Genomic DNA, 25150 nt, shown 5'->3' with positions numbered 1-25150 from the left:
GGGCTGGAGAACAAGATAAACTGAACATGAATTAGGGATTGAAGGAATTGGTAATAGTCCGCATCATAAGAATTTTAGAGATCGTGTTCCAAAAATAATAGAATGGACAACAGAAGAATAGCCTTTAAAGTTCATTCAGGAAGAGGCTTCCCTAAAGCGAGCAATGTGAGCAAAGTTAAGCTTAAGGGACTAAGTGTGCCAGTTACACTAGGTGTCACCTTCGTGCATAAGAAATTCAGTTATCCCTGGTACAAAAGGGTTACCATAAGGCGAGTGATGTGAAAAGACGCCAAAGATGAAGAGGTAAAACATCTATAGGTAGATTTTTGTAGCACTAAGTCTTAGTACTATTCTAAAGAGGGGAAGATGGTGTGATATGTTATTAAGTCGGAGTTATTGGTTCAGGTAACTATGGAATAATAACGGAAGAATATGGTAGAAAGGAAAAAGAAATGAGATTGAATTTATTCAGACCCTACAGATATATTACGTCTCTAGGACATTATGCAATCACACCGCCGGGAAGAGGCAGTAAGGGTTCCCACACTAGATGTTATTGATAAATAATTGCAAATGAACACTTGATACATAAGTAGCTAGTATGAGTGATATGTTAAGACAAAGAAAATAACCAAAGAGAGATTATGCGGAATATAGATATGAGAATGGACCAACGAGTAGTTAGTAGTTGATTCGGGAAGAGCCTAGTTATGGCTAGACAAGAGGATACAGACAAATCATGTAGATTGTGAAGGGAAGCATAGTGAAACCCAACATAGTGAATTCAGTCCCACAGATATAATGACATCGTGATCCTTGAGAAATATCTGGATAAGATTTGGGGTAGTTAAAAGTACTGTATAAGTTTTAAGGAGATAAAAGAAAGTGCCATCAGGGAGATAGCAAAAATTTTAGTTCAGAAGTAACCCTACGAGCACAAGGGTGCGGAGGTAGGTAACTAAGGATAATTATAGGCAAGTAAGAACATAAAAAATTCCTTCCGGTATACAATATAATAAGCTCGCAACTTTACAAGAGCCAGAAGGACTCCTTAAGTACTACAAAGAAAGACTAGCTGAGGAAAAAGGAAGAAGGCTTCAACCTAAGCATAGCAACCTGAAGAAGAAATGGTCTTGTAACAATAGTCTCTCTACAACATTGTATACACTCCATAAGAAAGTGGTACCTACCTAGAATAATGAATGGGAAGAAAAAATCAAAAGCTGATATTTGAGATCATATGAGTTACAGGAAATTCCAGTATTCGCGACCACTAAGATAAGCCAAGCATTCATGTAGCAAGTGGCAGAATGACCAGAAAAAGTAATTGTCTATGTTTAAAGGCAACTGAGAAGGCATGAAAGGAAATCTATGGTGCTAGCAAGTTAAAGGAAGGTTGCGAATAGTATAATAGATATATGTAGGTCACAAGCTAAAGTATCATAGAGTGACAAGGTTTTAGGTAGATAGGAGTAAGGATAAGAAAAGACGAGTGAGAAGGCGACAAGAATAGGTAAGTCCTTGGGATTAATCCTATCAAACAAGAGAGCTAATGGCTTCCGTAAGTTATTGAAAGATCGGTACAAACTAAATGAATTCAGAGGAGTATAAGACTAGGTGTATTTAGAAGAGATGGAATGCTTCCTGGTAGTAGAATAAGGGTGTAATTGTGATAGATAAAGTGGATGTCATTTAGGATTTTGATTTAGTAATGATTTAACGAGAAAGGGATTTCATGAATTTCACGGGATTAGAATACCCCCATAAGATGGATCACAATGGGATGCTATGAAATACAGTTACTAAAGTATAGTATTGTCCCTATGTGGATCAAGAAAACCAATTCAGATGTTCCCCGATGGCACGTGAGCCCTAGTGACAATGTTTTACGTAAGAGGTTTCAAGTTATCAGTGGGGGATTATTGATCAACATTAAGGTGAATCAACAATAGATGGATAAAATTTCCAAAGTATGAGAGGAGAATATGATGCCATTCTTTAGATGAATAGTAATGAGAAAGCATTAAACGACTTAGATTTATATATATAAGGTAAGTGGTGAGAGAGTAACTTGGATTTGGGTGGCAGACCTCGGTAATAATAAACCAAAGTAAGAGTTATGGTATAGTATGAACTACCTAGTTGTAGTAAAGCCATAAGCATAGATAACTGAGGCTATGAAACAAGATATAGTAAAAGGTGTAAGTTCGACAAAGTACTAAGCGAAGAACTTTAGTACACCTATAGATGCCCAGAGGGACGGCTTGTCAAAGTACTGTATATATTCACAAGGTGAGGCCTAAGATTGGCTAAAAACTGTGGTAAAAAGGAGAGAAGAGTTGCATAGGCGCACATGCAAGGTCAGAATCGTATAGGCTGTATGAAAGAAGGTATAAACAATTACGAGATTGGAGGAATTTCGACCACAAGTCATGGTGTGAGAAAGAGGCCTAAGGGGGGGGATGCCCTAGCCTTTGATTTATTCACCAAATAGCTCCATAGTTGGCAAAGACAATATAAAAGTATTCGTAAGAGCTATTGCTTTAGAGATGGGTAAGTGCATCAGTCAACATTCGAAGACGAATGTTCCAAAGGAGAGAATGATGTTACACCCCATGTTTTTGTACGTGTGAGTACATCGTAAGTCAATTGATGTAAGCTCAAAAATAAGATTATATTTGGAAGCATATAAATTAAGTTAATAATGTTACATTTGGGGTTAAAAATATTTAAGATCATGAATAACGAGTACTAAGAGGGTTGGAAAGCATAGAAACTAAACCAATTAAAGAAAATAAGTTTCATCGAAAGTCGACAAGTTTGGAATGTTATAACATGTACCTTAGGGTGATACTATGGTTATTAACATTATAAGGAGGTTATTATATGAGTTATTTTAGTCGTATGATAGTCGTGTGCTATATTTTGAAGTCAAGCAAGTTGTGGAACAAAAGTTGCCAAAGGTCATCACAAGTTACATTCATAATATGCTGAAAATTAGGGCGAATGTGACTGAGCTTTTATCCCAATATTTTTGAAGATCTATGAGTCTAGTTTCTAACACATTAAACTGTTTGTCAATACGATATCGTAGTAGAGAGATATTCACTTTTTCGTGAGACTACGCCAAGCAGCTCCCTATGGGACCCACATAGGCGGTTTAGATATATAGATATATATAAGAAGCCTCTACCCCATTTTAACTTATTCTTTTACAGTATATTCAGACCCTAGATACCTAAAAACACTGTCGCAAGGTTCTCTCATGATCCAGTACCCAAACAAAGGGCAAACAACACAAATCAAGTGTCGGAAACCCCGTCGCGCTAGTAAGTTTCTTGTTCCTCTTGTTGTTGCTGATTTTTGGGTGGTTCCAGCTCGTGTGGGAGGTTGTTTTTAAGTGTTTTAAGTTTTGTAAGATACTATCCCAAGGTTTTCTTATCAACCCTAGATTATTTCAAGTCTTACAAATGGATTACACTATATTTCAACATCAAATAGTGAAGAACAACACCTCTTTGAGGTTGTGTTATCATTGAGGATAGTTGTGGGCTGTGTTTGGATGAAATTTCAAGTTGTTGCTACTGGCTAACGTGTGTATAACAGCCTACTAATTGTGATTAAGCTTTCTTGTACTTTGGTTAAGTTGTTAGGATGATAAACTACAAGATACTACTTGGATTAGCTTAAGTCACTTCTATGGTCTTGTATTGCCATTGAGGGTTGTTGTAAGCTAAATATAAATTGAATTTTGACTTGAAGTTACTGTAGGAGGTATGTGTATTGTGTTGTTTCATGTGCTTAAGGTTATATTGATGTTGATTAAATTAAATTGATGGACTAGACATGAACTAGTAAATAAAGTTCCTAATTGAAGATAGTTGGAGTTGTGGATTGTTTCTTTTGTCATAAATATGTGGTATAAGGATGGAATCATTGATGAATGACTTCATTATCATTTTAATGATACAATTAAGTTGAAATAAGAAGTCTATAAGGGGTGATAAGGGGTATACGGATTCCAATCGGAGCTTGCCGCTAGTCGTGAAGTAGTTGTGACTTGTTGTTATTATATGGTGTCTTGTTATTGATAATTATATATTATGGATTGTTATGGTCATTGTTGTTGGTATATGGTATTGGAGGAGGCTCTTGCTACAGGGGATATGCTGCCCAAATTTACATAAACGAGCTACTAATTTAAGTTGGGGACTTAGCCTTTACTCAACACTGATTTTGAATCTCCTTATGCTATGGTAGATTGAGTTGAGTTGTCCGAAGAATTGCTAAGAAGGTATTAGGAATCAATTGAGTTAAAGTATGTTAAGGCACTTTCTTATTTCTTTTGGCATGATCTAATGTGAAATGAATGTCAAATGATGCTCTATTTCATAACGTATCTACTCCTAACAACTAAGGTTTTCCATGTTGTTCTTTCCTTATAAAGTTATTCTAAGCAAGTATGTATGATGCTTGAATTCTATTGAGGTTCATGCTAATGGTATAATGTCTATAAAGTTAATAGAAGGTGCAACGACCATACATCACTCCAAAAGGTTTAGAACGTGATTCCATGAATCCAGCATGCATTATATATGTATCTACTATACTCTACAGAGCCACGCTATTGTTAGTCGGGTACCGTACCTATTGTGAAACCACTGATCATTTGGGTTTTACCGAGCTCCACATGGCTGGGTACTATTTTACCAAGCCTTATTATGGCCGGGTACATTTTTACCAAGTCCTCTTTGACACCGGGTACAATATGATGATGATGATGCCCACATAGGCATATGATTTTGAAAGCTTATGTATATATATGTGTCATGCATTTCATGTTAGTAATCCTCAGAGGCACTCAGATGCTTCAGGTTGTATCTCTTTTATCTCTCTTTATATTACTGTTAATATTTATCCTTTATTTCTTACATACTTGGTACTTTATTCGTACTGACGTCCCTTTTGCCTGTGGACGCTACGTTTCATGCCCGTAGGTCCCGATAGACAGGTTGACAGTCATCCTAGTAGGCTATCAGCTCAGCGAAAGGTGTTGGTGCACTCCACTTGCTCCGGAGTTGCCCAATTGGTCAGTATGATTTGGACATTTTTATTGATTGGTATGGCGGGGCCCTGCCCCGACCTTTATAATGTGTATGTACTCTTAGAGGCTTGTAGATACATTTCATGTATATGAAAGATTGTATGGCCTTATCGGCCTATGTTTAGTGTACGAGAGTTCATTTTGGTCTTATAGGACTGTATGTCACATGTATAAGTTTCTACATCATATTGGGTCGTCCTATCTAGTATTCTTTTATGTTTTATTCAGGTTATCTCATGACGACCCTTTTGGCCCATTTACCCATGATAGTATGATAAGAAATGATAAGTTACGTTGGTACTCAGTTGAGTAAGGTACCGGGTACCCGTCGAGGCCCTTCGGTTTGGGTCGTGACACATATAAGCTCAGTCTCAACTCTCACAATACTGCAATGATGAAAGAGATGTGCAGGAATTCATAACTACACGTCAAATCAATAACTCATGGAGTTTTTCTGCTTGACAAGAACAGTTACCTCATTTTGAACTAAATAGTGATTTTTTCTCTTTAATATACCTTATATTAATCCGATTGCACTTATTTCAGGTCCAATAACCTCGTCTCCCCTAGTACAAGCTACTCAAATGATAAGCCACCTCAAACATTGACTAAAATCTCATATGATGCCGCCAATGCGCCAATAAACTACAACTCGAATATGACACATAAGGAAGAACGAACACTGGCAAAAAACTACTCATCCCGTGTAATGAATAAAACGACCAACCGATGCTATGAACCTTTCTCAGAGGTGAAAAACAAGACACACGAAAAATAAGTATACGGAACCATACTTAACATCTCACTATTGCAGCGTGCAACCTGATCCACACATGATACCGTTGCAGTGTGCAATCCGATCCAAACATCATACTCGTGGCGGCGTGCCACCCGATCCACACATAACAATCAATAAAGAAATACCCATCGAGCCATAATGCTCATACCTACAAAAAGCCCGAATATCAACCACAAGCACACCAAGTGCATAAATACGACCCTAGGGAGACGGATAGCGCAACACACTACAAAAACTCAAGCATGACTAAGGGGCAATAACTGTTACATCTCGCGTTTTCGTACGTTAAAAGTTTCATCTTCAGTTAATTGACGTAGACTCAGGGATGAGATTATCTTGAGGTTAACGTATTTACGCTATTTATAGCAATCGAGAAATAAGTGTCATGAAGGATAAAAGGTACAAGAATTAAAGAAAACGAGTTTCGTTGAAAGTGGCTAATTTGGGATAAAATATGGGTCGAGCGATGATACACAATAATTATGAACTAGTACCATGCAAGGTACCATATGACCACGGTAGTACAATGTATAAAGTATATATAAAGTATATTAAAATAAGTAGAATTTTAAGTAATTTGAGACAATTTTAAAATTATGCGGTAATTGGTTAATTACCGGATAACGGCACATTACCCAATAAACTAATAAGTGGATAAAAATTAATAAATTACACCCTCCAAAAATGTGGCACAAAGCACAAGACTAGAATGGCTCTTACTCATTCTATGCCTAGGTGGCTATCTAAGAGCAATTAGGGTTTACTAGGTAAAGACTTAATTACAAGTCTAATCCCTTATTCTTCTGGACAAAGATTCAGAATGTCCATTCTCATTTCTATATCACTTTCCTAAGTTGAAAATACTTGAAGAATAGGAGCTACTTAATCCACAAGGCTTCCAACAAAAAATTATTGCAACAACACAATTCCAATAAGAATTTGTTAGAATCGTAGCAACGTAAAATTTTGTGGTTCTAATAGAGTACGTGCAATCCATCTATGTTAAGGCCGTCCCTTCTTTATTTTGGCATGATCCAAGTTATACAGAAGAAATGAGCAAATAAACAGTTTTCATAAACGACTTTATTCATAGAAATACTAGGGATCTTTGTGTTCTTGATTCCCCATGTGGCTTATTATTATATCTTTTGTTCACGGGTCTCAGAATAATATGCAGTTGAAAAAGTTTATCTGGAAGGAATATTGAGATTATTACATATTTTTATGCATTTTATTCATTTATACATGTACATTGACCCATGACTAGATGGCGTTATATACGTGTATTTCTATTAGAGGTCTGTAGACAGTTATGTATAGTTGGATAGTATGTGGCCTTGTCGGCTTTCAGTTTGGGTATATAGTTGTCTATCGCAGCCTTGTCGGCTCGCCCACTGTAATCGGCACGTATACGTATATATTTCTTTTGGAAAGGTTTCCTTCATGTATGTTATTCTTGTAATTCAGTAGATGTTGATTAGGTTTATAGATTCGATGCATGCTTAGGGGTGTTCGATAGGTAGGACTCGGACACCCATCGCGACACTTCGGTTTAGGTCGTGACAAAAGTGGCATCAGAGCAGTTCTGTCCTAGGATTATCTACAGACCGTGTCTAGTAGAGTCTTATTTATGGGTGTATTGTGCATCACACTTATAGACAAGAGGCTATAGGACATATGGGATGTTATCCTCTCTTTTTATCTTAGATCATGCAATATAAGAATTCATGTTCCTAACGATATATTATACTTTTAGTGATGCCTCTAAAGACTACAACCACCCAAAAGGGAAAGTCCATGGCTGGTGAGACTATTTGTTGAGTGGCACGAGTTACCAGGGCTCGGGGAGAGTCTCATAGTGAAGTTCCATCTCAAACTTCACATACCCCGCCCTTTCCAAAATAGTTTCGAGGGGCACCAGCTCCAGCGCCCGCCCCTGTACGTCCAACTCTTCAACTAGATGCACCGAGTCAGGAGATGAGAGATGATATTCAACTATTAACCCGATTAGTAGCCGCACAAGCTTAGCATTAGAAAGTAGGTATTGGTCATGCAGATAGGTCCGTCAATGCGAGGGTTCGTGACTTCATTAATTTAGACCCTCCGGTATTCACTAGGGAATATCTAAATGAGGACCCTCAGGTATTTATTGATAGGATGTAGAGGACGTTAAGGGTAATGAAGGCCACTGCGACTGAGTCAGTTGAGCTAGCTTCCTATAGACACCGAGATGTTGCAGTTAATTGGTACGGGTCTTGGGAATTGTCCAGAGGTGAGGATGCCCCTCCAGCAGTATGGCAGTAGTTTACAAAAGCTTCCTTCATCATTATATGCCACTAGAGCTTAGACGGGCCAAAGTGGATAGGTTATTGACCCTTCGGTATGATAACATGAGTGTTCGGGAGTACAGTCTTCAGTTTGATTTATTGTCTAGGTATGCTCCTACTATTGTATCTAAGATGGAGGATCGGGTTCACCGGTTTGTGGTAGGATTAGAGCCTCATTTGCTTAACAATTGTATGTCAGTCTCACTTCAGCCAGACATGGATATTTCTCATATTTAGGCATACACGTAGGGTGTAGAGGAGCGTAAGTAGAAATAAAGCGCTGATCGTGAGCATGATTGGGCCCAGAATAAGAGAACGAGGTCTTCGGGTCCTTCTGGTGAGTTTTGAGGTGGTCAGAGGTAACAGTACCCGAGGTATCCAGCCCAGCCATCGGCTAGCGCCCCCTCTCAGCTTGGCGGTAAGAGATTTGATCATTTCACATATTCAGGGTCTGGTCAGAATTTTAGGGCCTCAAGTTCTCAATATAGGGGTGAGTCGAGTCAGATGAGGTCGGCCTTGCCACGATGTGCTCAATGTGGTAAGCAGCATAGCGGGCAGTACTGTATGGAATTAGGTGTTTGTTATACTTGTGGTTATCCGGGCCACGTTATGAGGGATTGTTCGACAAGAGGTGATGCAAGCATAACTCACCTAGCGGGATTTATAGCTAGTTCTTCATCATTAGTACGCCCCCGTGGGCAAGGTCCACAAGCACCAATGAGTTGTGGTAGAGGCAGAGGCGGAGCATCTAGCTCGTGCAGTCTTCAGAATAGCATTTATGCATTGGCAGGACAACAGGACCTGGAGTCATCTCCTGATGTTGTTATAGGTATATTATCAGTCTCCTCATATGATGTATATGCACTGATTGACCCAGGTTCCACCTTATCATACCTTACTCCGTTGGTTGCTAGTAAGTTTGAAATAAAACCTGATTTAGTTAAACCTTTTGAGGTGTCTACACCTGTTGGGGACTCAGTGATAGCTAAGTGAGTATGTAGGGGTTGTATAATAGTAGTTCATGGTCGACTTACCGTAGCAGACCTAATCGAGTTAGATATGGTAGAACTTGATGTTATAATGGGTATGGATTGGTTGGCTTCTTTTCATGCCAACATTGATTATAGATCAATGATAGTCCGATTTCAATTTCCAGTGGAGCTTGTTTTGGAGTGGAAAGGTAATACGACATCGCCGAGAGGTAGATTTATTTCTTATCTCAAGGCAAGGAAGATGATCAATAAGTGATGTATTTATCACTTAGTTCAAGTTTAGGATATGGAAGTAGAGTCACCAACCATTAAGTCCATCCCTGTTGTTAATGAGTTTCCCGATGAGATTCCGGGTCTTCCGCCAGAGCGAGAAATTGAGTTTACCATTGACCTACTACTAGATTCTCATTCAATATCTATTTCCCCATATAGAATGGCCCCCGCAGAGCTGAAAGAGTTAAAGGAACAACTAAGGGACTTGCTTGAAAAAGGTTTTATCAGACCTAGTACATCACCGTAGGGAGCACCTATGTTGTTTGTGAGAAAGAAAGATGGTTCCTTACGGATGTGTATTGATTATAGGCAGTTGAATATGGTGACAATCAATAATACGTACCCACTCCCGAGAATTTATGATTTATTTGATCAGTTGCAAGGTGCCAAGTGTTTTTCAAAGATAGACTTGAGGTCCGGATACCATCAGGTAAGGATTAAGGAGGAAGATATTCCGAAGACAACATTCACGATCAGATACAGGCACTTTGAATTTCATATTATATCATTCGGTTTGACCAATGCCCCAGTAGTATTCATGGATTTGATGAACCGTGTGTTCAGGCCCTTTTTGAATCTGTTCGTAATTGTATTTATAGATGATATATTGGTGTATTCTCATTCAGAGGTTGAACATGCAGATCATTTACGTACTGTGCTCAGAACTCTACAAAAAGAGAAGTTGTATTAAAAATTCTCTAAATGTGAATTCTGGTTAAACTCTGTAGCTTTCCTTAATCATATCATTTTCCGGTGAAGGCATCCGGGTGAATACACAAAAGATTGAGGCAGTAAATACTTGTCCTAGACCCACAATACCGACATAGGTTCGTATCGATTTGGCAGGCTATTACAGGAGATTTGTAGAGAGATTTTCTTCCCTTTCAGCACCTCTAACAAAGTTGACTCGGAAGGGAGAAAAGATTCAATAGACTGATGCTTGTGAACAGAGTTTCCAGCCATTGAAGGATAGATTAGCTTCAGCACCGGTTTTAATGCTCCTAGAAGGGACCGATGGTTATGTTATCTATTGTGACGCTTTATGCATTGGATTGGGTTGTGTCATGATGCAACATGGGAAAGTAATTGCGTATGCTTCAAGGCAGTTAAGAAAGCATGAGCGGAATTATCTGACCCACGACCTTGAGTTAGCTGCGGTTGTCCATGCACTTAAGATATGGCAGCATTATTTATATGGTGTTCATGTTGATGTATTCACAGATCATAAAAGCCTGCAATATATCTTCAAGCAAAAAGAGTTGAATTTGCGGCAGAGGAGATGGCTTGAGTTATTGAAAGATTACAATGTTAACATTCTCTACCATCCACAGAAATCTAATGTTGTTGTAGATGCCTTAAGTCTCCGAACTATGGGTAGCTTAGCACGTGTGGAGGCCAGAAAAAATCAATTAACTAGATAAATTCATCAACTGGATTGTTTGGGGGTTCAATTAGTAGACTCTAGCAATGGTGAAGTTGTACACCAGAATACTGCAAAATCATCTCTCATAGTTGAAGTAAAGGAGAGGTAGTAAGATGACCCAAAGTTGGTCAAGTTGAGAGAGCGAGTTCCGCAACAAAAGAAGCTGTTGTTAGAACTCAAGGGAGATGGAGTTCTCAGATACAAGGGTCATTTGTGTGTTCCATTGTAGTAGGGCTACGAGACAAGATTATGTCAGAGTCACATTATTCGTGGTACTCCATTCACTGGGTCAACAGAGATGTATCATGACAATAAGGAGTTATACTGGTGGAACGATATGAAGAAAAACATTGTTGATTTTGTTGCTCAGTGCCCTAATTGCCAGCAAGTGAAGATAGAGCACCAAAAGCCTGGAGGACTAATGCAAACTATAGAGATCCCGACATGGAAATGGAAGGCGATAAACATGGACTTTGTCACGGGTTTACCTTGTTCTCATCGTAAGTTCGATTCCATATGGGTAATAGTCGATAGGATCATAAAAGCATCTCATTTCCTACCTGTTAGATCTACATATACGGTAGAAGATTATACAAAGTTATATATTAAAGAAATAGTACGACTACATGGAGTACCAGTATCTATTATATCTGATTGTGGGGCCTAGTTTACAACATATTTTTGGAGGGCATTTCAAAGAGGTCTAGGAACTCAGGTGAATCTTAGCACAACTTTTCATCCACAGAGTGATGGACAAGCCGAGTGCACAATTCAGACGCTCGAGGATATGTTACAAGCATGTGTGTTGGATTTTAAGAGAAGTTGGGATGAACATTTACCTCTTATCGAGTTTGCATATAATAACAGTTACCACTCCAGTATCCATATGGATCCATACGAGGCTTTGTATGGGCGTAGGTGCAGATCTCCTATAGGGTGGTTTGATGTTGGAGAATCTGGGCTACATGGGCCAGACTTGGTTCAGCAAGCCATAGAAAAAGTAAAGCTTATCCGGAATCGACTGATGACAGCTCAGAGTCATCAGAAGTCATATTCTAACGTGCGGCGATGAGATTTAGAGTTCGGGGTTAATGACTGGGTATTCTTAAATTTGTCACCTATGAAGTGTGTGATGAGGTTTGGCAAGAAAGGAAAACTTAGTCCACGGTATATTGGGCCTTATAGGATCATTCGGAGAGTAGACCAAGTAGCTTATGAGTTAGAATTGCCCTCGAAATTGGAGTCTGTCTATCCGATTTTTCACGTATCTATGTTACAAAAGTGCATTGGCGATCCTATCCGAGTAATGCCCACGGGTGATGTACAGACTACAGAGGACTTCTCATACGAGGAAATTCCGATTGCCGTCCTAGACCGACAAATACGCAAGCTACGGAATAAGGAGGTAACCTCCGTGAAAGTACTTAGGTGGAAAAACAATGTGGAAAAAATGACTTGGGAGGCCGAGGAAGACGTAAAGTCTAGATATCCCTATTTATTTCCTCCTCTAGGGAAGGATCCGATTGAGGCATCATAACCTCAAGGTACGTGTACGGATTCTTGTGTTAGTTATTGTCATTGGTCATGTAAGGCCATTGTCGTTATTGATGAATGTGGTCCTATGTGGCATTGGATTATTAAGCTTCTACAGGGAAAGTTGGTAGTAGTGTTGTTACAAGGGAGACCCTGCCAAAAGTTATATAGATACCGTTGAGTTGAACATTCGAGGACGAATGTTTCTAAGGGGGGAAAGGATGTTACATCTCGCATTTTCATACGTTAAAAGTTTTGTCTTCAGTTAATCGACATAGACTTAGGGATGAGATTATTTTGAGGTTAACATATTTATGCTATTTATAACAAGTGAGAAGTAAGTGTCATTAAGGATAAAGTATACATGAATTAAAGAAAATGAGTTTCGTTAAAAGTGGCTAATTTGGGATAAAATATGGGTCGAGCGATAATACCCGATAATTATGAACTAGTACTATGCAAGGTACCATATGACCACGGTAATATAATGTATAAAGTATAGTAAAAATAAGTAGAATTTTAAGTAATTTGAGTTAATTTTTAAATTATGCGGATAATTGGTTAATTACCGGATATCGGAACATTACCCAATTAACTAATAAGTGGATAAAAATTATTAAATTACATTCCCCAAAAACATGGCACAAAGCCACACGACTAAGAATGACTCTTAGTCATTCTATGCCTAGGTGGATAACTAAGAGCAATTAGGATTTACTAGGTAAAGACTTAACTACAAGTCTTGTCCATTATTCTTTTGGACAAAGAATCAGAATGTCCATTCTCATTTCTATATCACTTTCCTAAGTTCAAAATACTTTAAGAACAGAAGCTACTTAATCCACAAGGCTTCCAACGAAAAATTATTGCAACAACACAATTCCCACAAGAATTTGGTAGAATAATAGCAACTTAAAATTTTGCGGTTCTAAAAGAGTACGTGCAATCTTCTCCAAGAGTATTATACAGAGTTTTTCCTACTCCAAATACATAATTTTCATAAGCGACTCTATTCATAGAAATACTAGGGGTCTCTGTGTTCTTGATTCCCAAAGTGACATATTATTATATCTTCTGTTCAAGGGTCTCAGAATAATACGGAGTTAAATTATCCGGAAGGAATATTGAGATTATTACATATTTTTTATGCATTTCATTCATTTATACATGTACATTGACCCATGACTAGTTGGCGTTATATACGTGTATTTATATGTATGTGTATGTGGATATGGCATATGGCAAAAAGGTTACGGCATTATATACACACAACCACCTGATCAGTTAATATATGTTGATGATGTTGCCCATAGTGGCCGAGATGATATGATGGGATGCCCTCAGTGGCTTGATGATGTTATGTACACCTATACCCATGCATGGCACGACATTTATATACACTTGCATAATATTTTAAATGTTTCAGAATTTACAAAGTTATTCAGATTTACAGATGAATTTCTTTATTCCATGTTTCATCTATGCCTTTTATATAAAGATTTTCATGCCTTACATACTCAGTACATTTTTCGTACTGACACCTTATTTCACGGGGCTTGTGTTTCATGCCCGCAGGTGCAGGTAGGCAGGCTGACGACAAGCTATACTGGACTACAACACACGTGCGGATAATCAAGTCGTCTCACAACCCACATGTCATAATATAGTATTACAGAGAAAAGATGAGGACAGGAATAACATCCAACACCCGAAGACTCCTCCATAAGAAATACTATGATGTATAATCACATCCGGCCTGATGTAGAGCATACATTCACATTAGATCTACTGGTGGACCTCAAGACAATTTTGATCAACCTATAATGGGCCAATAACCTCTCAATGATCCACAATGTCCCCATCAATGACACATAAGAGCGACCGTCAAATCTGTAACGAACTCCTACAGTCCACAACCAAAGGAATAGAGCACCTATTAGTCATAATATCTCCCACTGGCGACATTACCAAAATCTCCATACCTGATTTAAATCTCTAACAACCAAATGACTAACACGTCACACTTACATGAGCTTCTCGTGGGATATACCCCTACAACCGTCCACACCAGGTAGTAAAATCTGAACATTAATGGCCATCAACCATGCTATTTCCGTAATGCTAGTCAAGCATCCGCATTTCAATACCCAACATTTCTTCTACAAAACAGACCATCATCAGGTTGCCCAAAAATAGTGCCAGCATATTCTGAATATTTGAAATCTTACAGTGATCCTCTGAGCTCGTGACATTCTTATTGAAAACAAACCGCAGCCTTGATCCTCAACTTCCAATTACTATACCGCTAACCACACCTATCCTGCTATTATGCAAAAGTCAAAGAATTTTATCATAACCTCTGAACCACCAGTAGATTACACCATTCATTGGATAGAATACCTTTCACTCCACTTATTTCAGAAGAACAATTGCAACATGCAACCAAATTCACATAACCACAGAAAATCAAACCTCAAGTTGCGGTCTAAACCACCAAAATTCTTTCGGGATTCATTTACACAAAACAAGGCCATCAGAATCAGATACTTCCAAATCAATCAAATTATGTTGGCTGTCAAGCCCGCACGTATAGCCACGAATTACCTGTAAAGCTTAACATATCGAAGGAACTGATCATTTCCACAACCATGTTAATTCAATCCATTACTAACTGGCCCAACTTCTTCCAATTTACTCTTGACTTGCCTTCGAAATAATAATATCTCTATTTAAATATAAAACATACGTTAAACAACACTCATTCCGAGTGATATGAATCACAAGACCACATCGTCTCAATATCCATCAGCCATCTCTCACCCTCCTTATGAACTCAATAGTATCTTAAACTGAAACACCCGTCCTGAAAGACGTTTCGCGAATCAAAATTTGTTTCTCCTATTTCTCCAACACTGCACCGTAGACCCGATGATAACATAGAAGTTCCCCAAGTATTCTTCACACTCTACTGTAAAATCCAGTCCTCATCCACATAACGAACCCAAAATCTTTAAACACCGCACTTTAATTCACAAACCCCTTAGAACCATTATTGAGAGTCATCCACTCTTATCTGGTCCCGAATATATAACCAAACTCTAGTTCTCTGTTAGCACGCAAACACTTTCATAGAAGCAACCGGATGAATTCTTTTCCTTGCCCATCACATCCACACGAAGCATAAATTCGTAGTCATCCCCAACACCCGCATACGAATCAATAACGCGAAATATAACACATATAAGTCAAATTTCCTTATCTAAAATCCCTCATCCTCTTAGTCATAACTAATCCACCAATTAACCGATAACCAAAAATTACACAGGCACATGACCACGTGACTTGCTTATAGACAGTAGGATCCCCCACTTAGCTTTATGCTACAACCATAAAGATCCAGACCCCACAAGACTCTTCTTCACAATTACCATGCTCCCACATCGTTGCTCAGTCAAGTTTATCATAAGTTCTTGTTGGACTAATCATACCACATCCCAAGTTATCAACCACATTAGCACACTAGACCTCCTAATCATCGTACCATCTTTTTCAAGCGATCCAAGCTTAAATCGCAGTACATGCATCCCATGTTGGGCAGAAAGTAGAACTCTTCGTAGGGCCCTCATCAAACCACGCAACTGCTAACCTGCTCACATGAGATAGCCCACCTATTTAACCTCATATCGACTTTCTCCGATGTCATTGCTATGGTTACATCCATCTTGAAATCAACTAACCTCCCTGGGTCCACACTGATTCGCCAGCCGTAAAATCCTTTCATTCATTAACATCACCCGAATGTCCAACAACGTGTTTTAAACTCGAAGCCACATTGCACCTAAGACAATGACCGAACACTTCACTTTTTCCTAAATTCCAATCAATCCTTTCTCGTCACATTCAAAATTTCCTAAACATAGAAACCACCTCAGACATCATCTCCCTCGAACCATCAACATTGGAAATGCCGATTCAATTCTGAAGTCGCAACACACAACCATCTCTGATAACTTTCTCTTAGGTTTCATCTCACAACACCGTGCCTAGAGGCAAACAAACGAAGACCAACATACCGATAAGCCTCAATGCATTCAATCAAGGACGATAACACCATAATATTAACAAGAATTCCACCAAATTTGGAGATATTAAATCTCGATCGTAGGCAATACTAATACTAGGCTGAAATGATGAAATACTCCTCCACAAGGCAACGATAATTGTCCATCTACATACGTAGGGAATAGCATCCTGCACCGCATCTGTAGCATCTTCACAATTAATCGGTGCTCAATTGATAACAAGCACTCCACACTGTATAAGAATGAGTAGAAAGGCAATAAAGGCATAAACTCCAATGGAATCAAATCGCACGAAGATGAATCAAGAAGGGAAGTGCTCCTAACAGCCCTGTAACCTCTCAAAGATAAGTACAGACGTCTCTGTACTGATCCACAAGACTCTACTAGACTTGCTCATGACTCGTGAGACCTAAGTGAACATGACACTCTGATACGAATCTGTCATGACCCAAGATCCACTGTAGGTCGTGATGGCACCCAACGTCATCAATAGGCAAGCCAACAGTGAACTACCAACTTAATTATTCATTTTCTTATTTTTGAAAGCATGAATCCCATTAATTAATAGAGCAAAATATGGAACTTATAGAAACATGTGTTGTTCTTTACAAATTTCCAAATATAAGTAAATCAAAAAGTGCATGAGCATCTACTTGAAAGTACAATAATAATACTACATCTGTCTACAATACAAGACAGGCATGATAATGTAAATAATTATGATGGAGACTACGTATGCTGCGGTTGGTAACATGGGATGCATCTCACTGTAATGTCCCTGCAATGGCTGTGCCCTTGCACCCAAAAGACCACCAGATATGTATATACCTGCACAATAAGTGCAGAAGTATAGTACGAGTACGTAAATCAACACATACCCAGTAAGTATCTAGCCTAACCCGGGAGAAGTAGTGACGAAGGGTCGACATCAACACTTACTAGTGGTCCAATAAATAAAGTATAGTAGAAAGTAATAAGTATAAAGCATGGTAATTAAACAATGAAAACAAGTATAGGTACAATGATACAATCCTTCTCTGAATAGTAAAGGCAAGTCCTCAAATATCGGTTCCCTCCCAAAATGGAGTATATATAATATGGTCCCCGCCAGATAGGTCATCATGACTCAAGTCAGGAAAACTCACAGATACAATGGCTTCTTGTCAATATTACGCATGATTTTGCCGAGGCGAACGACCCGATCCCATACGAGTATTTCATGAAGTTGCTGAGGCGAACGACCCGATCCATAGGAGTGTAATACATGATACTGCCGAGGTGAACGATGTCATAACCCAAACCGAATAGGCCGCGACGAGCACCCGGTGCCTTACTCAACCGAGTACCAACGTAGCATATATTTCTTATCATACTATCATGGGTAAATGAGCCAGAAAACTCGTCATGAGATAACGAGAATGAAACATAAGGGAATACTCAAAATATGACGACCCAGCATGATATTCTAACTTATACATGTGACATACAGGCCTATATGGCCAACATGACCATTTGTAAACTCAAAACATAAGCCGACAAGGCCATACAAGTATCCATACACTTGACATCTGCCTACAAGCCTCTAAGAGTACATAATATCATAAAGGTCAGGATAGGGCCCCGCCATACCAATCAATACATATCTAAAGCATACTGACCAAATAGGAAACTCCAGAGCAAGTGGAGTGCACCAACACCTTCCACTGTGCTGATAGCCTACTTGGAGAAATGTCAACCTGTCTATCGGGACCTGCAGGCATAAAATGCAAAGGGATATCAATACAAATAAAGTACCGAGTATGTAAGGCAGGAAAACATAAACATGAACAGTAGGGTAAATAGAGATAGAGGAGATACAACCTGTAACATATGAGTGCCACTGGGGGCTACTGACATGAAATGCATAATACATATATATACATAAACATTTAAAAACATTCGCCTTTGTGGTCATCATCATCATCATATCGTACCCGGCCTCAAAGAGGACTCGATAAAACCATACCCGGCCATCATAAGGCTCAGTAGAATCATACCCGGCCACGTGGAGCTCGGTAAAACCCAACTGATGAATGGTTGCACAATAGGTACCATACCCAACCGACTATAGCATGGCTTAGTAGAGTAAGATAGATACATATATATATATATATATATATATATAATGCATGTAGGACTCATTGGAATCATATTCTGAACCTTTCGGAGTGACGTAAGGTCGATATTCTCCGTACACCTTATTAGGAATAACTCTTCATCAAGAATCGTATAAGAATCAGGAAGTACCAACAACATTGATAACATAAGGATAAGATAAGAAACATCAACATCAATTGTTCCATAAGAAGGGAAACAATGTAAGTACTGCTAGCTTCTAAGAGTAGAGTACCTTTAAAAGCTCATTCATTGCATTATGTACAATCGAAGTCATGCAAAAGAAGGAAAGGGATAGCCTCACATACCTTGTATATGTACTTCCCAACCTCAAGCTATACAAATGTCATGACTCCTTAGTCTACAATAAGAGTAATGACACTATCGTTATCATTTAAGCGTTGTAACTATTATGTATCGAACACAACCTATTTTACGAGGAAACGGACAACATCTCACCTATATATATGACTTCACATAAGTCAAAACAATCACCAAACATACCAACAACATCAATAATAATCATATTAATCCCCCCAAAACAGTCCACACAACCTAATCACTTCATACATAAGACGACCACCATAGTAGTGTCAAACAACCCGAAAATATTATAACGGACGAATAGCAAACCACCCTTCCATTATGTGGTGTTTCTCCACAATCTTTCTCTTCTCAACTCCATAAAAACAGTAGCAAAAGATATAACCCAATAGCAATACGAAATAGCCCACAAAACAGCCCCACAAGTTCAGCAACTCAAAATTCATTTCTCAGTTTATTTAAACATGTTTCGACTTGTCTTTTCTTTCAAATTGAGAAACACAACCAAAAGTACATACTTAAGCCTATTATCCAGTAAACCAGCCATGAATATAAATTAAAAATAATATCACCAACAACCAACCATGATGCAAGGATAAACAACATACCACTCTTTCGAAACTCGCTAGGCCGAGTTTTTACGATAGAGTTACAATGCGTAAACGCATAGATAATAGAAGGAGAAGCATAAAATCACCTTGGACTGAGTAGAACCATGAAACCTAGTCCTTCTCCATCAAAAATCAGTCCCCCAACGTAGCTACATGAAGGAGAAAGAGAAACTAGCAAGCTGTTTGGGGTTTTCGGTACTAGAATCACATCGTAGCATCCGAAATAACCTAGGGTTTGTGTGGGATTTTTGGGGAGGAGTTGCAGGGGTTCAATTTGATTTTCTTGGTCTGAAGGATAAGTGAAAGAAATGAGTTTAATAGCCCTTAAAATTACCCTCTTGTCGGACTTTGGGGCTTTTAATTGAGGCATTTCCTTTTGGCAAGTAGGTAATGCACCTACTTGTCACATACTAGTTGCGCAGTCCCGCAAAAATGTGAATATCTATCTACTCCAATCTTGTATCAATAAACGTTTTAATCCGTTCGGAACGACACTCGTAAATCTTCAATTTGGTAGGTAGATCATCTCGTAATTCCAAGTACATTAGGAGAGTTGCTCAACTACATTTGACCTAAATTTCACCATATTTATGAATGTAACTTGTGATGACCCTTTCCAACTTTAGTTTCACAACTCGCTTGAATTCAAAACATGACAACGACTATCATATGACTAAAATAACTCATAAAAAAATCTCCATATAAGGTTAAGCACCCTAGTCTTACCCCAAAAGTACATGTTATAACATTCCCAACTTGTCGACTTTTGACGAAACTTATTTTCTTCAATTCATTTAGCTTCGAAGCCTTCAAACCCTCTTAGTACTTGGTATTCATGATATTAAATATTTGTAACCTCCATTGTAAATGACTAACTTGCTTTATGTACTTTCAAAGTTGATCTCATTTCTGAGCTTACATCAATTGACTTGCGGATATTCTAACGTACGAAAACATGGGGTGTAAAATCATCCCCCCCTTTGGAACATTCGTCCTCGAATGTTGACTGATGCACTTATCATTCTCATAACCCATAGCTCTTGCGAACAGATTAATACTCTTCTAGCCATGTTGGCAACCATTCTTTGAATAAACCCAAAGTCTAGGGTATTCCTCCTTTTAGTCCTCTTTCTCATACCACGACTTGTGGTCGGACCCCTTCCAATCTCATAACTTTTGCTACTTTTTGTCATGTAGCCTGTACGACTTTTTCCTTGTATATGCGCCTATGCGACTCTTCTCTCCTTTTTTCCCTCCAGCTTTTAGCCAATCTCTAGGTCTCACGTTATAATTCTTACCTCAATTTCTCGTTATTAAGGTCTGCTACCAAATTCCACTTACTTTCATTGCTTATCCAATATGTATAAATCTATGTCCTTTAATGCTTCCACATTACTGTTCATCTTAATAATGACGGCCTAATCTCATCTCATGCTTTATAACTTTTATCCATCCATTGTTGATTCACCTTGCATGGGTATTTTAATCCTGTCCAATTCATGAGATCCCTTTATTTTCTTCGTCAGATTATTACTCAATCGAAGGCCCAAACGTCATCCTTTATCTATCACAATTACACCCTCATTCTATTACCAAGGCAGCATTCCATCTCTTCTAAATGCTATTAGTCTTAGACTCCTTTGAGTTCATTCGTGCTATAGTGAGCTTTGTATAACTTAGAGAAACCATCTGCTCTTCTTGTTTTCATGGGCTTAATCCTTTCTTTAACTTATACCGAAGCCTTCTATGGTTGTATGATTGCCAATATATATGTTGTTGCATGGATAATACTCTAAAATCTTAAGTGCGCTCATAACGTAGTTAACTCTGGGTCATTGATCAAATGATTCCTTTCGTTCCTTATTAGTTTTCTTTAAATGCAAGCTATTAGTTTTCATGGTCTTTTTTCCCCCTTGTTACGTGCATACTTAGCTTATCTTAGTTCCCACAAATTCTGGAATTCTTGTGCTACTCATATGGTCTCGAATATTACCTTCGATTTGTTGTGAGACTGCTTTTACATGACAATTTCTCCTTCGAGTTACTATATTTAGGTTGAAGCCTTCTTCCTTATTTCCTCAGCTAGTCTTTGATGGTAGTACTTAGGAGACCTTCTGGATCTTGTACAGTTGTGATCTTGTTATACTGTATACATGAAGGAATTTTCGATATTCTTACTCGCCTACAAACATCCTTAGTTACATACCTCCGTGCCCTTAAACTCGCAGGGTTACTTCTAAACTCAGATTTTAATTGTCTTCTTAGTGGCACTCTCCATTATTTCCGTAACACTTATACAATGCCTTTAAATACCCCAACTCATATCTGAGCATTTCTCAAGGTTTATGACATCATATCCGCGAGACTGAATTCATTATATTAGGATTCACTACGTTTATCTTGCATGATATGGTGATGTGCTTATAACCTATTTTTTAGGAATAACTAGGCTCTTCTTCAATCAACTACTAACTACTCGTTGATCCATTCTTATCTCTATATTCTACGTAATATCCCTTGGGTTTTGTCCTTTGTCTTAACTTACCCCTCGCACTAGCTCCTTATGTATCAAGTGTTCATTCGCACTTATTTATCAATAACATCCTAGCTGAGAGCTCTTACTGCCTTTCTCCGGTGTCGTGCTTGCATAATTTTCTGGAGTCGCGACATATCTTTAAGATCTGAATAAAGGCAACCTCATTCCATTCTCCTTTTTTACCACATTCTTCCTTTACCATTCCATAGTTACCTCTTCATATTTGGCGTCTTTTTTTCACATCTTCACTGATATCTTACTCGCCTTACGGTAACCTTTCTATACCGGGGATGATTGAATTTATTACGAACAAGGGTGATACTTAGTGTAACTGGAACACTTAGTCCCTCAATCTTAACTCTGTTTGTAGTGCTTGCTTTAGGGAAGTATCTTTCTGTATGAACCTTAAAGGTTATTCTTTTGTTGTTCATTCTATTATTGCTGCAATGCTATCCCTGAAATTCTCATGATTACGACTATTATAAACTCAATCAGTCCCTTATTCATATTCAGTTTATCTTGTTTACCAACCCATACTGATTTCTATTACTCTGGGGGTCTAGCCTTTCCTTCTGGTTATCACGTTGAAGTCACCAACTCATTTTTAATAAGGATATGACTTTATGGATTATTCTCCTTTATTGCCTCAAGGCCTATCACCTCATGTATTTTCCTTCACTTGACAATAAACTCTATCATCGTGTCATATTTTGATTTACCGTTATCACCCATATATCATATCTTACCCATGATGCTTTATTTACTCTCTTCTTATTCTCCGGATAATATCTTTGTCTATCACTTTATTTTGAAAACTTCAACAAAATGGTCTTTCACTTTTAGCTTCACTTACTTCATCTCACTGGCTCTTTAGGTTGCCTAACATTTTCTTTTTTGTTTACTCGGGGCTGTAGTCATACTAAGGTAAATATTTATCCATTCTAGGATCCCACTGCCTATCTTCTGAAATTTCTCAATATTCTAGTATTCATATCTGATTTTACTATTCGAGAGTTCACCATCTTGGTGTCTCACAAGGAAATCTATTACCATATTGGCACTATCCTTCGGAAGCATTATCTAATGATAACAATCCATCCACAATTTTGGGTTACTCTAACCCGAACTGAATCTTGATATCTCATTCCTCTCTAAAGCTATAATTGTTAGCTCCCATAGGGCATAACCTAGATGGGTGTGGTCAATTGTATATATCTCTGTTACTGTTGAAAGTAACTCAGAATGCTTATATTCCTCTACCTGAATTGCAAATACTAATAATTTTCATTAGATAGGTGCCTCACACTTGTTTTTCAAGTTATTTCTTTCACTTATTGAAACTTGTATCCACCTCCTAATTTCGTCGCATTTTACCATATGGGTGGATAGATATTCATGTCTTGGGGTTCCTTATCAAGAGGCTCACACATCTTAGTACACACATGATCTGCTGAAGATCTAACATTTACGCATCATAAACATTATGCATAATCGAGTTCCTCTGATCAACTCTTCCATAGCCACATTCAATCTCTTACCAACTATCTTTCTGGATGTCAACATCGTCGTATTATGAATAATATAGAGTTTAGGAAATTTAATTCTTACAACTGAGCTCTACGACATGATCTAGAATAAGAAGAAAGAGTGAAAGTCCTAAATTCCCTATTGCCTCCTGCTTATAAGTATGGTGCACAACACACCCATAAACGAGACTCTACTAGACATGGCTTGTAGACTCCCTAAGAAAGAACTACTCTGATACCACTTTTGTCACGACCCAAACTGAATGGGCCGTGATGAGCACCCGGTGCCTTACTCAACCGAGTACCAATGTAACATATATTTCTTATCATACTATCATGGGTAAATGAGCCAGAAAACTCGTCATGAGATAACGAGAATGAAACATAAGGGAATACGCAACATATGATGACCCAACATGATATTCAAACTTATACATGTGACATACGGGCCTATATGTCCGACATGACCATTTGTAAACTCAAAACATAAGCCGAAAAGGCCATACAAGTATCCATACACCTGATATCTATCTACAAGCCTGTAAGAGTACATAATATCATAAAGGTCGGGATAGGGCCATGCCATACCAATCAATACATATCCAAAGCATACTGACCAAATAGGCAACTCCAAAGCAAGTGGAGTGCACCAACACCTTCCGCTGAGCTGATAGCCTACTTAGAGGAATGTCAACCTGTCTATCGGGACCTGCGGGCATGAAATGCAGCGTCCCCAAGCAAAAGGAACGTCAGTACGAATAAAGTACAGAGTATGTAAGACAGTAAAACATAAACAAGAACAGTAGTGTAAAGAAAGATAGAGGAGATATAACCTATAATATATGAGTGCTATTGGGGGCTACTGACATGAAATGCATAATACATATATATACATAAAAATTTAAAAACATTCGCCTCTATGGGCATCATCGTCATCATATCGTACCCGGCCTCAAAGAGGACTCGGTAAAACTGTACCCGGCCATCATAAGGCTCGGTAGAATTGTACCCAGCCATGTGGAGCTCAGTAAGACCCAACTGATCAGTGGTTGCACAATAGGTTCCGTACCCAGCCGACTATAGCGTGGATCAGTAGAGTAAAATAGATACATATATATAATGCATGTAGGACTCATTGGAATCATATTATGAACCTTTCAGAGTGACGTAAGGTCGATATTCTCCGTACAATTTATTAGGAATAACTCTTCATCAAGAATCTTATAAGAATCAGAAAGTACCAACAACATTGATAACATAAGGATAAGAGAAGCAACCTCAACATCAATTGTTACATAAGAAGGGAAACTATGTAAGTACTTTTAGCTTCTAAGAGTAGAGTACCTTTGGAAGCTCATTCATTGCATTATGTACAATCGAAGTCATGCAAAAGAAGGAAAGTGATAGCCTCACATACCTTGTATATGTACTGCCCAACCTCAAGCTATGCAAATGTCACGACTCCC

This window comes from Nicotiana sylvestris, chromosome 4, assembly GCF_000393655.2.
Source record: "Nicotiana sylvestris chromosome 4, ASM39365v2, whole genome shotgun sequence".
Taxonomy (NCBI): Eukaryota; Viridiplantae; Streptophyta; class Magnoliopsida; order Solanales; family Solanaceae; genus Nicotiana; species Nicotiana sylvestris.
Note: the sequence above shows the minus strand (reverse complement) of the source record.